Source organism: Lactuca virosa, chromosome 1 (genome assembly GCF_052849685.1).
Source record: "Lactuca virosa cultivar CGN04683 chromosome 1, Lactuca_virosa_CGN04683_v6, whole genome shotgun sequence".
NCBI lineage: Eukaryota > Viridiplantae > Streptophyta > Magnoliopsida > Asterales > Asteraceae > Lactuca > Lactuca virosa.
The window spans coordinates 146,367,179-146,379,540 of record NC_136426.1 but is presented as its reverse complement, the minus strand read 5'-3'; positions in this window follow the sequence as shown (position 1 = coordinate 146,379,540).

Genomic DNA, 12,362 nt, shown 5'->3' with positions numbered 1-12,362 from the left:
AGTTGTGCAACCAATTGAGAACTCTCAGAACTCCTATGCAAAGCCAACTTGAATAGGCACAAAAATTTCAACACGATAGGTTATAAACCTCAAGTCGTGTGCTAGTGAAGGACTTTAGGTTTTATTCTTGATTAAGTCTTGAAACTTTCAAGAGCTTTAAGACTCCCACTGTCCACTTGACATATAAGACTCCCTTGTCAAATATTCAAGAGATAGTGCGGATTCTTTATCAAGACTAACACTTTACACAATTGGCCTAAGTTGGTCTCTGTTTTATCCAAAACATCACAACTTACCAATTTCAAATGTATAAGAGTAGATAACCTTTTACTCTTACATTTGACTAGTGTTAACAAACCCTCTTTAAGATATGTCACTCAAGTTACAATCTTGGAGTATGACTCTAAGAATTGTTTTGGAACGAAGTATGACTCATCTTTTTGATTTAACCATTTCAACAATTCATGACTCCTCTTCTTAGTTATAAGAATGCACTAAGATGACTTTAGAGGACCAATTGTGATATGGTATCTTAATCATTAAGATGATCATAAACATGATACTAAAGTACTCTCCCATCTTTTCAGATTTGAGAAACTTTTATCTTTCTGCCATACTTTGATTCTTATTATTCGTTCTGTCTCACATTGAAACTTCTCCAATGCTACAGACTTATACTTAAACTTATAAGTATAACCATATTTACTGAACTTAAGTAAATCATGACGAATAGTCTTCTTGATCTTTTGTGGTGGACTTGGCTAGTGCACAAGAATGTGTACTCGATCCCTTAGTCCTTTCCTTATTCACATAAGGAATTAGTCTTAATTTTCCAAGCTGAAAGTTCTCATTCATCATACTATACAACTTGCATGATTCCAAGTTTCGGTCCAATTGAACCTTGGGTGATGAGAATCTTTCCTTATTTGGTAATATTAGACACTACCACAACCGAAAGAATCAAATCCATTTTTCCAATATTGCTATCAATGGAATCTTATAAGCAACAACTTTTCACAAATGCCATTGTAAGGATACTTAAAATAAATAAAATCAAAACCTTTTTCTTTTATTTTAAAACTTTGCGGAAAAACTTATCCTTACAATCCATATGAAAACCTTGTTGTTATCTATTCCTAAGCAATATAAATATCATAACTCTTAAGTAATAGCCCAAAATTCTGATCACCGAACCATGCGATTGAAATCCATCTTCGCGATCAGAATCAGCATGTACTTAATAGAGTTAGACAACGGACTTTACATGAAGTAGAGCCAAACTTATTGACTTTAACATCCTTAGGTAAATTTGGCAGCTTCGCAACCAATGCCCCTTCCTTTGGCAATAGTTACCTATGGACCCTTGATAATGGGACTACCTCAGACTTCGCCTCTCTCTTTACCATTGGGTCAACCGAGTTGACTATGGCCGATCCCTTTCCATTGGGAAGAGAGAGCTTTACTGGATATCCAATGTCATCATTGTCAATGTCCATAGCGTTTTAGGAAGTTGATCTTAGCAAATAGATAAGATCATTAAGGGTCTTGTCTTAGTCTGTTTCATAGGATTCCCAAAAGAACTCACTATGTGACTTAGAAAGTAGTTGAGCCACCAACTTTCTCAGGACTTTGACACCCAACTCTCCCGGCTTGTCAATATGTGACTACATCTCCAAGATGTGATCACACCTAGACCTTGCCTTGCCAATAGGGCTTGAGTGACCTTAAACTTTTTAGGAACTTGTGGGTTAGGGAGAATAATTGGAGGAGGTGAAAGAAGTATGATATCCATGGGACATCATCTTCATTTAGGAAAGCTTGTTTCAAGAGATTTGGGAAGATCATAAATGTCTAGACTAGACATCTTTTTGGGAGATATTCAAGATAGTTGATTTAAAGTCCTTAATATGACACCCAATATGAAATATTAAGGCTAGGACCCAACAAACTATTTTATAACTTAGAAGAGGGATGCCGTAATCCAAGCTATAAAATATTTGAAGGTAGGTGAATGACGATTCACCAATTTCCACCATGAACAACGAAATAATTTATTAGGTTTTAATTGGATTTGAAAGTCCTAGATCTTTGAGATTCATTGAACTGTTCAAAGGCATGTTTCAATCTCGAGTGTGCCCTTCAGGTTTTGTGACTGGGATGCCGAGGATCACAAAACAAGGTGTGAATAACCATGCAAATATACTTGGTACCCTTAATATTTACCCCTTAATCCGTGTGCCGGTTAACCACACACGCTCCACCGATACTATGATAAATATTAAGTTACCCTTTGCCTACCTTGTTAAGTCCAGGTTAGTGTGCCGGTTAACCACACACGCTCCACTAACGACTTAAGCAAAGTGCAAAGTGTAATTTCATGGGTTAGCACCAAATTCACATTTTCCTAAGTAACTAAGATTGGGTATTAATAAGAGTTTAGTTACTTAGTATTTATCATTAATACTTTTAATGAAAGGAGAATTATAGTCCTTGTCCTACCCGTTCGGCTAACGACCCTCCACCAGTCAAGGAAGCGGTGAGTGAGAGTGGACACCCATTAAACTGCCATTTTATAGGCAGTAACCTTATACCCCCCTTATAGACCGGCTTCGTGAATGAGGCCTACTAACGGTAAGACTGACTTTACTCTTATACATATATATAAATATTATTAACTTATAATATTATAAAGTATAAGGGTTGAATTTTAACTTTTAAAATTCTAAGGGCTAACTTGGAATTAAAGTATTCATAAGTGAAAACTTTTCATATTCCAAAACTTGAGGGCAAGTTTTGAAACTATTCAAAACTAATTAATTCCATAACTTATGAGTTTAAAGTAGTTTTAATTAAAAAAAAAAAACTCTTCAAGTTCCATAACTTGAGGACAAGTTATGGAAGACTTTAAACTAATTAATAAAAAAATAACTTTTTTTTATTGTAACTTATGGAACTAATTAAGGTTACACTTTTTTTTTTAATTTAATGAAGAGACTCTTGAACCTCCATAACTTTAGGACAAGTTATGGAGTCATAAAACCATTTAATTAGAACTAGACTCTTCATTTTGTAACCTTTGCCAACTTTTATGAGTTTTATGATTCTTAAATGTGACTTTTCATATAACTTGAGGACAACTTACAAAAACACACTTTGGAATCAACTCTTAGATGAAAATGGATTGAAAACAACTATTTCACACAACTTTTCTATTAATCTAAGAACCTCATAAGAACAAGATAATTCAAATCATCAATCTTCAAGAAATTAGCATGAACATACAAACTAATACAAATCTTGAAATTATGACAATTATCTTAGAGATTGGATTAGCATGAACATTACCACATCAAAAACAAGTTTATAAGTCCAAAAACATCTTAGGGTAATGTTCTTAGTCCAATTCCAGCCAAAACAATCGAATATATGCTGTCAGGGGGTCCAACTCGTCGAGTGCACGAACCAACTCGGCGAGTTGGATGCATTTTGCCTTGGACTCGGCGAGTCCATTCATGGACTCGGCGAGTCTGCTGTGCAGACATCATCAAAACTCGATTTTTCAGCTACTTTTGCAAGTATAACAAGAAAACAAGCCTAGTCTCTGATACCACTGTTGGGTTATGAGCATTCTAACACTCCTAAGTTTACATGCAACCCTAAATACCTTCGATCTATGTTTTCTCTATTATACATACAATTATGAACATCCAAGGTATTATCCTAATCTAGCATACAAAATAATAAATATAACAAGATAGAATACATACCTCTTTGATGTAGAATGTCTTCATGAAGCTTGAGTGCCTAGTGCCCCAAGTGTGACACCTCAAATGGTTCACACAACACCAAATACACTTGGAATAACTTGAGAGAAACTTGAACACTCCTTGAAATCGTCTAGCCCTCATACACACACACACATGGTGCACGATTTCTTGAGCCATGGGATTCTTTTATATGGTGGCTATTAGGGTTACTCCATGTAACTCATAACTTTACCCATTCCTTAAGCTCCATGGATTTTAACCTCCATGGAGTATCCATGGGTCACCCCATGGACTTAGTCCAACATAAGGAATCTTGGATCACAAGCCCACATATATAAGAATGAATGATTTACACAATCAACCCATATATTTAATTAGTCTCATTTTGATCACTTAATTAATTCCAAATTAATTCTTGATCAATACTAATTAAATAACCTTATTAATATATTAGAACTTATAATATATTAACCAACCTTAAGTGTTATTTCTCTCATTATAGTCTATCCAAATGCATGATGCCATGCAACCCAAATGGACCATGCCGGGTCGGGTCAAGTCTTACCAATTATAGTTATGGACTTAGACATTAATCCAACAGAAGTATCATCATTCGAGGGGGAGAATGCAAATACAAACGATGATGATATTCAGTCAGAATTCGAAGAAGAAGTGAATGCTGAACTGGATCCCTCATATGATCCTAATTACCCTCCACTCACCAAATGGACCAAAGATCATCCACAAACACAAATTATTGGTGATTCAACAGAAAAGGTACTCACACGATCACAACTGAAAGCGAAACAAACTGCACTATTCTCTAAAGTGGAATTTTGCATGTTTAATTCGTTCGTCTCCAAGGTTGAACCGAAGACGATCAACACTGCACTCGATCATTCTGATTGGGTACAGGCGATGCAGGACAAACTCAATGAGTTCGAGCGAAATAAAGTGTGGAGACTGATTCCAACACCAAAGGATGCTTCTGTGGTTGGATGAAAGTGGGTTTTCAGGAACAAGATGGATAAGGAAGGAAATGTGATTCGCAACAAGGCAAGACTGGTTGTGAAAGGTTACTGTCAAGAAGAAGGCATAGATTACGAAGAGACCTTCGCTCCAGTAGCAAGGCTAGAATTAGTTTGTATTTTTCTCGCCTATGCTGCACACAAGAACTTTGAAGTATACCAAATGGATGTGAAGTGTGCCTTCTTAAATGGAGAACTGGAAGAGACGGTGTATGTTGAGCAACCACCGGGTTTCGTGAAAGAGAAGTATCCAGATCACTGCTACATTCTGGACAAGTCAGTCTATGGTCTAAAGCAAGCACCAAGGGCATGGTATGAAAATCTAACTAGATTTCTCAAAATGTCTAAGTTTAAACAAGGTTCGGTTGACCCAACCTTCTTTCGTAAGAAAGAGGGTGACCACCTTATGATGGTTCAGATTTACGTTGATGATATCATCTTCGGTTCCACAAATCCTAGCTTAACAGCTGAATTTAGGAAGTTGATGGAGACTAAATTTGAAATGAGCTCAATGGGTCCTATTAACTTTTTCCTTGGCTTGAATATTAGACAGGGACCCGAAGGCATTTTCATTAATCAAGAGGCTTACACGAAGACCTTGCTTTCCAAGTTTGGAATGATGGGAGATTCGAAAGTAAAGGTTCCTATGGCGTTTGGCACAAAGTTAACACCTTCTCTGGACAAACCGGCTGCTGACATGACCCTCTATCGTCAGATGATAGGCTCCCTAATGTATCTAACAGCAAGTCGACCAGACATAATGTTCTCTGTTTGTTATTGTGCTAGATTTCAAGCTGATCCACGCGAACCTCACCTGCTAGTTGTGAAGAATATCTTTCGATACCTGAAGCGAACTTCTTCTCTCGGTCTATGGTACCCAACCAAATCAGGGTTCTTTGTCCAAGCTTTCTCAGATGCTGATCTAGGAGGATGTGGACTGGACCGAAAAAGTACCACTAGAGGATGCCAATTTCTGGATGGCAAACTTGTTAGCTGGCAGTCCAAGAAACAAACTTGTGTGTCTCTCTCCACTGCCAAAGCAGAATATATAGCCGCAACATCGTGCACATCTCAGGTCATTTGGATACAAAGTCAACTTCGAGACTATGGCCTGAACATGAAGAAAATCCCACTACATTGTGACTCAGAGAGTGAAATTAGGATTTGTCATAACCCAGTGCAACACTCAAAGACGAAACACATAGCACTGAGGTATCACTTTATCAAGGATCATGTGGAAGATGGTAATGTAGAAATTCATTTCCTAAGAACCACTGATCAATTGGCTGACATCTTTACTAAGGCCTTTCCTGAATCAAGCTTTAACAAAATTCTACAAGGCTTAGGAATGATGGAAGCTGAATCTGTACCGAAATCACTTTCGCCTCAATAAAAGTTGGAAGCGAAATAGAGCGAACGCTCGGTCCATTTCGGGTTCGGTTCTTTCGGGAACCGAAATGAACCGAACGCTCGGTCTATCTCGGGTTCGGTCCTACCGGGCTCGGTTCGCCTCTCATCTCCAAGTGATGGTTTCGGTTGTATAGTATGTACACTCTTTTTCTTGTAATTTATTTTATGTTTTTCCTTTTATTTTCATAAAATCCAAAAATATTTTTCTTTCTGTTTTTAATTCTTTTTCAGAAAATCTTATAATATCCAAAAAAAAAATTTCATTTCTGTTTTTATTTCTTTTTAGGAAATTCAAATCATAATTCAAAAATATTTTCTTTCATTTTATTTCAATTTACTTCAGTCTTAATCTGATTCGTGTATAAGGACTATTCACAATGATGGAGCTAGGGCAGGTATAATTCTTTATCTATGTACTAGCTAAGTGTCCCTAGAAGCATGCTGCTGCATGTTGACCCAAGCCTCCAAAGATTTTGAGTGAAGCCTTAATGACTTGATATATACAAATCATGTCTTCCCAATCAGGCTGTCAAATTCACTCTAATCATGAGCTACCTTACTCTTCTCAAATTGAGTTAAGAGTTTTTCTGCTTGGTCTATTTTTTTATAGCAGAGGTACATTTGGTTCTTTAACCACCTCAATCTTATTCTCCATCATAATTCATTTCATAAATGTAACCCTTGAGACTCTCAGCAACTACCACTGAGGTTTACGGTTACATAACTTCTGTGTTAATGATCTTAGTTTCGTGCCACTACGAGCTAAGTGAAAACCAAAATTCAACACATATAATGCATTGAAGGTGAACAATTAAATGTTCTAGCTTTCACTTTTGAATTAACGAAACCACTTTTGTGGAAGTACCTTGAAATCTCCTTTTATTTTGAGAGATCCTTATGAAAATGTCTATCACCAAGACTTTTCTTCCCAAATGATCCAGTTTTTATTTTTTCGTTGAGATTTCTAATTATCTATTGTCAACAAGTCACCGAATATGTTCCAAACCTACTTGTTTAACAGACCACATCGGTCTCACAAGTACTTTGTTCTATTTCGGTCTTATGTCAAGTACCGAAACCCGAATTGAAGCGAAAGCCACCCTTAATAGCCTTATATATAAAAGATACCTTTCGATGCTTCTTTACAAGTACTTGATCGTAATTCAACGGGAATCCACATAAGCACTTTGAAGTCTTTCTTGACTTTGAAGGAAGAGATTCGTGCCCGGGATCCACTGCTTTATGTCTTAAATGACATCACAAAAAATCCCACAAATAGTTTGATTTATTTCTTTTTCTTTGACACTATCTTGCACGAAAATCCTGGATTTTCCAAAAGTCTAGTTCGATTATTCATAAGCTATTCATAAATATATAGCCTCGGTTCCTCACGATGTAATGCAGTTACTTCCAAACAGTGGAATGAGTCAGCATACAACATTGGTTAATTATGGCGATAACGATTCAATTAAAGGTACAAGAGGCGAGTCAGCAGGAAGTCTAATCGAATATAGATTTGAAAAGAGGATAAGTATGGAAAGGCGTGTGAATTTGAACCGTTACCCAATCATGCGTCATCAGCTACTTTATCGGGGTTGCTAGTTGTCCAATCACGCCTTTTTAGGCGTCGTTTCCCATAAAGGTGGAATCATTGCTCCCGATTTTTCTCTCTCTACAAAATCGTATATAAGGGTTTTGATTTTCGTGGTCTTCTTCTCTACCACTCTTCAACTCTCTCAAGCAAAAGAAGGCAATTTGGTATTCACTGTTCATCTTCCTCTTCTTCAAGCTTCAACAATGGCAGACTCTTCTTCCGTTCAAGAAACCTCTACACACTCCACTCTTCTCGCAATCAAGCCTAACCAAAACTTGTTGATCGATCTCACACCATTCCTCTACGATACTTACATGTATCAAGTGGTGTAATGTCTTAAGTATTCCCTACTCGTCAACGCTCTATCAACGGTGGAAGTCGTACCAATGGCGTGCCTCTCTCAAATCTATTCCACTGCTACTTATGACAAAGCTCCAGAAAAGATTTATTTCGACATTCTCAACCAGAAAGCTTCAGTCTCCAAGAACGGATTTTGCTCGCTGCTAGGGCTTCCTTATGAAGCATCCATGGTGAATCCTGATTCCATCTCCACAGGCCAGCTTTTCTCGATGTTCTACAACATAGGATATACTGAAACCCCAACTATTGTGACCAAGTTCAAGAAATTGTGCCTTCCTCCTCAATGGAATGGCCTCTTCACCCTCCTTTTCAAAGGGCTTTCAGAACGATGTGCAGGCTCAGATGGTGCTAGCAAGTCTTTCACGACTCTGCTTTATGGGTTGTACCATGGTATCAACCTTGATTATGGTTCTGTTTTATGGCTTCAACTGGTTCAAAGTTTGTCATCTTCCTCTCGCCACACAGAAATTTCTTGTTCCTGGTTTTGGACCATTGTCACTCAATGGACAATGGAGCGCTATCATGTTCCCATCATGGCAGACTCCCTACTCTCCTCCATTGCTACATTTCATACTACAAATATCATTGTCACTCATCCCTCGAAGTATCTCTTCGTTGGCTAAATTCCAGAGTCAATGTACGCTTGTGTGTCCTCTGCAAGCAAGCTTATTCAGGAGTACAAGAAGCTCCCTTCATCTGGTTCAAGGGAACTCACTACAGAAATGATGAGGTCTATTGAAGAAGCAGACAAACCTGCTAAGAGGGGAAAAAAGCAAGAAGTGAAAAAGGGTGAAAAAGGAGTTAAAGTATCAAAGGTGCAGACTCCAAAGAAGCGAAAGTCTGAGAAGGCAGCACCTTCCCAGCCCAAGCAGAAGAAGGTCAAGAAACGAGTTCGGAAGCTTATTCTTGCATCATTAAGTGACTCAGACTCCGAGTACGTGCCTACTAGTCATCAACCCATCATTAAAAGCGAATATGAGAGTGAAATCTTAGATGATGAAGGTTCGGTTAGTGGTGGCACACCACCTCGTTCGCCTACACCTGAGGTATCAGTTCGCTCCCAAGCACCTTCTCCTCCACCTGTTTCCATCCCTATTTCCTTTCCTCACATTTCCCCTATCATCACATCTCAACCTTCCTCCACCATTCCCATTCCTACACCTATATTCTCTGAAGCTACGACCACAACCACTACTGGAGTTCAGACCAACGTATCTGATACGGGGGTTCGTACTTCAGCACCCGAAACCCCTGTTACTACCAAACCTCCCTCACATACCCAATTGACAGAAACCAATACTATTCTTGGTGGTGAAGATGTCGAATTCGATACCTTCTACTACAGTCCATTCAGGTTGCAGAGCGATGATGATGATGATGCTCCTGTAACCAAGAGGCACCTCAAGGATTTTCACGAGAAGCTTGACAAGCTTGTGGCATCTTCCTCCTCTTCCCATGACTCTTTTTCAGAAACTGCTGTAAAGGCGTTGATGACCACCTTTGTAAAAGAGCATGAGGCTTCAATTGCTAAGGCAACATCTGCTATAGATGCCTCCACCAAGTCCTGCAAAGAAGCGACCGAAAAAGTCGAAAAACTAATTAGTGATGCTAAGATTTTTCTGGAGTCCTTACAGGGTGCAACGGAGTTGAATGCAAACAAAGTGAACACCACTGTGGAAAAGCTCGCTGTGTCTATTGAGACCGAAAAGCAGAACTTTGCCACCATGCGTCAGAATAATCAAACAGATAACGCTGAACTGCGGACCTCTATCACTGAGCGTCTCAAGAAGCTCCAAGAAGACTTGGTCATGGAAAACAGGCTCATGGATGAAATGGCTCTCAAAACAACTCAACTAAAGACCAAGTCCCTGCAACTTTCTCAGGCGAACAAGGAGATTGACAATTTTCGCTCTGAGAGGACCGTTATCAAGATTTGTGTCTCAGATGTTCATGCCCTTCTCTCCAATGTTCTGGAAGCTCACGACTCAGTTCTCACTCTTTCTGTCAGACGTCATCTTGCAGAAAAGCTTGGCCCGACACTTGAAATGTTAAGTCGCATAGAGGGTGTTTCGGAGACTGTTGTCCCTCCGAAACAAGGGGGAGAAGGAATTACAAGCACTACTCAGCCTCCTCCTACAAGCAAAACTGTTCCACCGAAGGTCACCACTGAAGGACCGAAGGGTACTGAAGCTTCGGGTTCTAGTGAGAAGGACTTGGGAAAAGGTGTTCTAGAAGATAGTGACGAAGAAGAAGAAACCATTGCTGAGGCTCTGAAGCGAAAGAAAAGGGATAGGGAACATGATCTCAATGCTAAGGCTGCTAGGGAAGCCGAAGAGAAGGAGAGGAAAATGAAAGAAGCTCACGATCTCTTGGAAAGCAGGAAAACACTTTTTCCTCTTTGGTCGTTAGAAAAGCTGGTTAAGGAAGCTATTGAATGTTCAAGCACACATTGGCTTGAGCCGGTTGTGTCTCTAGACCGTGAAAACTCTAGGGATTCACAGTTTGACATGCCTATAACTCGAAAGACATTTATCTTTCACTGTTTCATTCCTATTGCTGAAGTTCCCCATCCTGATCCAGAAGTCGACAGGGATCTGATTGACTACTATCTTCAGTTTGCTCAGCCTCAATATCTTACCTGGAGTGCTCAAAAGATTACTTCTGTCAGAGTACTAAAACCGACTGCAGCAGGGAAATTCATCAATGTCAAATTCAAAGTGACCAGAGGTTCAGCTAACTCTGAGCATACAATTTCTCTGGCTGATCTTCCTAATCTCAATCCTCACGACTGGATTTTGCTATATAACTTTTTGCTCTCTAATCCAGTTGAATATGAGCCGATCATCGATCACATCAAGAGGATGTTGGTGTGCTACATTCTAGAAGTGGCAAAAATGGATCAAGAAATTGCTACGGTCCTTAAAAAGAAGGCAACGGTGTTACCCATTGGTTCATCTAGCGACATCAACAAAATGATGATGGGGAAGATTGACCCAAAGCTCAACTTTGTGATGTTCACCAGAGGCGAAGGTCAAAAGTGCTTGTTCTCTCGTATTGAGAAACATCTTTTCACTACAACTTGCTTGGAACACGTTTTGGATATCATTCATAAATGCAAGAAAAACAGTGAAGGTGACAAGAAGTATTTCACTGACATGATTAGATGGTATATCAATTTTCGACAAGTCATGCTCGCTATTATTCAAAAACTGTTCAAAGTGGTGAAGCGTACTGCAGTAAATCAACTGAAGTGAAGTCTCGCCCCAATTGACGCAAAGGGGGAGATTGTTGGGACCTGAAGTGTTGCGTCCTTGGGCTCGGTCCTTAGCCCAATTTTGTTACCGGTTTGGGCCTGTCCAACCGTGTTTATTTTTAATTAGGGTTTAGTATTTAAGGTGCATGCATGCATCCTTTGTGATTAGTGCTTTCATTATTATTCTCATTATTGTACTACAAACCCTAGCTCGCCTCTACAGTGGAAGTTCTTTATCGAGCTCTGCTGAGGCGTGACTACTTTTGAATCATTAAGCAATACTTTGATTCCATCTCTTATTTACTGTGTTTGTTTGCTTTTATTGATTAACCTGTTGAAGATCTAATCGATCTAAGAGTTTTTCAACTCATCATAATATAATAAAAATAATGTCAAAATTAGCCGACGGAGTCTAAACGAGAGTTGTAGAGCATAATCTCACCTACGCGTGCATATAAAGAACTTCGAAAACGGAGCTCGTATGCGAAAGATATGAATTTCTGAAGTTCGGGGCACGAACCTCGACACTATGTCAGAACTCACGACGTGAACATAGTGTTCACGACGTGAACAAGGACTGGACGCCTTCCAGAGCAAGTGGACTGATGACGAACGCAATGACCTGTGCCTGACTGAACTCACGATGTGAATATTTGAGATTCACGACGTGAATTCAATATTTCAGCCCTATAAATAGAAATCGAAGGACAGCCGATTTTGGTTGCTATTTTCTTACTCTCTCTCTCCCTATACCCTCTCTGGTCATTTTGAAGTACCCCCGAAGCCCCGGTATCATCCCGACACCCGAAGCAAGTCCCGAAGCCTCGAAGATCTCGAGAAATAGAGTTCCCGAGCCAAAACTCTACCCGCAAGAAGCCCGGTTTTTGTGAAGATCTCCCAGTTTCATCGAAGAATACTGCTTTTAGAACCATAGTGCTGTCCGATAATCA